This window comes from Miscanthus floridulus, chromosome 11 (assembly GCF_019320115.1).
Source record: "Miscanthus floridulus cultivar M001 chromosome 11, ASM1932011v1, whole genome shotgun sequence".
Lineage (NCBI taxonomy): Eukaryota > Viridiplantae > Streptophyta > Magnoliopsida > Poales > Poaceae > Miscanthus > Miscanthus floridulus.
The window spans coordinates 15,309,760-15,313,456 of NC_089590.1; the positions used below are offsets into that span (position 1 = coordinate 15,309,760).

The following is a 3,697-nucleotide window of genomic DNA, read 5'->3' on the forward strand; positions in this document are numbered from 1 at the left end:
TAAACTAATAAATTTCATGATTTTTGGTGAATTTCTATTTTCTATAGGGTTTAACTAGAAAACCGTCAAGGTGGACCTACATGTCAGATTTAATTGTGCTTATCCACCAGTGAAATGAACACTAGAAGGTTCTAGAGGACACCACGTCAAGGTAGAGAGGCAGAGGCTACACAACCCCACCTATAGGCCACCCAGCCCCTGGGCCCACCTATCGGTCTCCATGTTGCAATGTCGGTTCTCCATCGCCACCTAGGTTGCATCTATGTCGTTCCTTAAGTCAGTTTGATGCATGGGCTCATGTTTGAGGCTCTAGGCTATATACCAACCCCTGCCACCCCCTAAGGCATAAAAGTCATTTGAGAAGAACGAAACCCAAATCATCCTTAGAGCTCCATCAATTCTAGGGCATAGCTAGTTAGGTTAGGTCTAGAGGGAGGCAAGCAGGCTTCGCTTGGATTCCTGATCGTGTTAAGAGCGTGGTTTGGTATAATCCATGTACTCCCTCTCTTTTGTATCTCTATTATTTTATATGCTTGCTACAATTGTTATGACAATATTAGTATTCATCTTATCCTTGTTCTTTGTTGTAATATTCATCGTCTACTTTGATTATATACTTAGTATAACTAGTTTATCATTATGTTTATGCATAAGTTCGCAAAGCGCTCGCTCCAAAGTACATAGGGTGAGTAGTCGACATTGTGTAAGAGTAGTGCCTATACTTTGTTTACCTATGGATACACCCTATATTTCAGGCCATTTCTAACATGACCATGCTAATGCCATAGAAAGGAGTACTCTGAGTAATTTATCATCATCATTGATCAATACTTATCATATCTCTTATCCTATGACTTAGTAGAATATTGGCTATGGTTTACTTCTTCATTATTAATGGTATAAGTTATCAATACTTGTCCATTCTAGACCTTCCTTATGGTAAAATATAAATAATAATACCTAGAATACTCTCGAGTGAAGTGCTACAATGGTATAATTATCTATGTGCTTCCAGATTCCTTTTCATTCATATTTCTTTATATTCTTTCTAGTCACATAAAATGACAAAGAACTACTTAGTATCATTCTAGTAGTGATGCTAGGTAGTACCAACAAGCATCTCTGGCACCATCACTAGGGATGACAACCTAGTAAAGTAATGTTAGGAGATGTAGGTAATTAATAGGTGGCTACTAAAACAAGTGACAAGTTAATAAATACCAACAAGCATTTCTGGAGCCATTGCTGGGGAAGGTAGCTAGACAAAGGAAGTATTGATAAACTTATGCTTATTGATGTGATCGAGATAAACCATTGACCTCTGCTCAAATAGGCTTACCCTTGTTTTGTCTACTTGTGTATCTTATGCAGGGTAATGTATGATTAGTTTTAACCTTTCGACAAATTACGTTGAAGATCCTAAAGCATTAATTAGGAGAACTAGAGCCAAACTCAAGAAAGTCCTAGCTTCATAATCGGAAGACAACCGGATAAGGCGAAGCTTAACACCTGAATTTGAAGCCATGGTTGACAAGACTCTTCATGAATTCTCTGCCCCAACCACTACCAACATCTGTACTGGACCTAATGTTAATGTTGGAGACGATGGATTCGAGCTCAAGCCAGCTCTCATCAATATGGTGTAAGCTAGCTAGTTTTGTGGAAAGGCACATGAAGATGCGAGTGCACATCTCTAACACTTCCTGGAGATCTGTAGCACTTTCACCATCAAAGGAGTAACCAAGGACGCCAAACTACTTTGCCTCTTCCCATTCTCACTTTTGGGGAAGGCGAAGCAGTGGTTCTACACCAACAAAGATAGAAATACTACATGGGTTAACTACTCCACTGCCTTCCTAGCCAAGTTCTTTCCCACGGGCAAGACCAATGCTCTACATGGGAGAATTTCAAGTTTTCAGCAGCAACATGATGAATCTATCCTTGAGGCAATGGAACGCTTTCAAGACTACATTGCAGAATGTCCCCATCATGGAATGGAAAATTGGCTACTCATGCATACCTTCTACCATGGGTTAACCAAAAGTACCCATAAGACTATGGATGCTGCTACCGGAGGTGCATTTCTGTCACTCGCTTCTAGCTGCAACAGCTCTTGTAGAGAAGATGGCCTCCAACCAAGGTTGGAATGAAGAATGAGTTCAAACCAACAAGAGCAGTGGAGGTATGCATCAACTCAAGGAGGTAGATATGTTGTCTGCCAAGATGGGCCCACTAATGAAGAAGCTCAAAGATCGAGCTAACGAGAAGAAAGAAGTCATGCACATTCATGATTGCCGCATGACATGTGAAGATTGTAGAAACACTAGGCATTCAGGGAACAACTGCCCTAAAACCCATGAGGATGTGAACTTTGTCAACAACAACTACTTTCATCCTCAATAAAATCAAGGATGGAACCAGCAACAGAGGCCGAACTAACAAAGTAACTACCAAGGTAACCCTCAAGGTCACAATTATAATAACTCCAATCAACCACCCTTGAGAGAATTAATGGCTAGCCAATCTAGACTCATGGAAGGATTATCTAAGAAGGTAGTTACTAATGATAAAATTCTAGAAAATATAAGTAATAGAATGGATAGCTTTGCTTATGCCATTAAGAACCAGCATAGCTTTAATAAAATGATAGAATCACAAATAGCTCAGCTGGTGGCTGCTGTTCCTCTGTCCGACAAAGGTAAGATTCTGGGGCAATCGGAATATTTAGAAACTACAAATCTTGTCGATATTCACAATGTAGCTTACAACAACATGGAGCCATCGACAAGAAGGTGGATAGATTATACCTTGCTAGAAAAGAAGGGTGATCTAGGGAAACCTATCATCCCCATCGCCATTGGACCTCACATCTTCCAAGAAGCTATATGTGACTTCAAAGCAAGTGTCAACATCATGCCTAAGGCAATTTATGAGAAAATCCTAGGAGATCCTTTGTTGTACACAAATATGCATTTGTAGCTTGCAGATCAGTCACTCTACTACCCCAGTGAAGTTCTTGAAGATGCCATTATTCGAGTGGGACAATCATATGTTCCCATAGACTTTATGGTTTTGGAAATAGGTGGAGATGAAAGGGCACCCATCATCTTGGGCTAACCTTTCCTAAGCACCACAAAGGCCATCATCTACGCGGATAGTGCCAAGATTTGTTTTACAATCAAGGATAAAAAGGAGAAGTTTTCTTCAAAGAATCATATCCTGCAATCTCCTAGACATCCACAGATGTCGTACTCATTCGAAGAGACAATAGTGACTAAGAAGAAGAACAGAAGAAGAAGGAAGAACAAGGTTAGGCAGACATGAGAAGAATCAGTCAAGATGATCAACACACTCAGATCAGAGTACGACCACCTCCTCACTTCACCATTCCTTGCCAAGAAGGATGATTCTAGTGTACCGATGATCGAGTGTACCATTGGACAAAGAATCATCCACAAGACCTTCTACGACATTGGATCAGGTGTCAATATAATATCCAAGGTAACATATGAATATTTATTTGGTAACGAACCCTTGTACCCTACATATATATAGTTGTAGATGGCAGACCAATCAATCCAATTCTTGGAAGGAATAGCAAAGGACGTTATGGTAAGAATACACAACCACTTTGCCCTTGTTGACTTCATGGTTTTGGGCATGGGATAAGAAGAAGACGATACACCCATCATCCTAG

General features: G+C 40.2%; 1 non-coding gene across 1 annotated transcript; it reads right to left on the reverse strand.

Annotated features, from left to right (window-relative positions):
• Window positions 1-1,887: 1,887 nt before the first annotated feature.
• LOC136494980 (small nucleolar RNA R71) lies at window positions 1,888-1,996 on the reverse strand. The gene has a single exon (XR_010768770.1). It is a non-coding gene; the product is annotated as a small nucleolar RNA R71 (small nucleolar RNA).
• Between the last annotated feature and the right edge of the window lie 1,701 nt (window positions 1,997-3,697).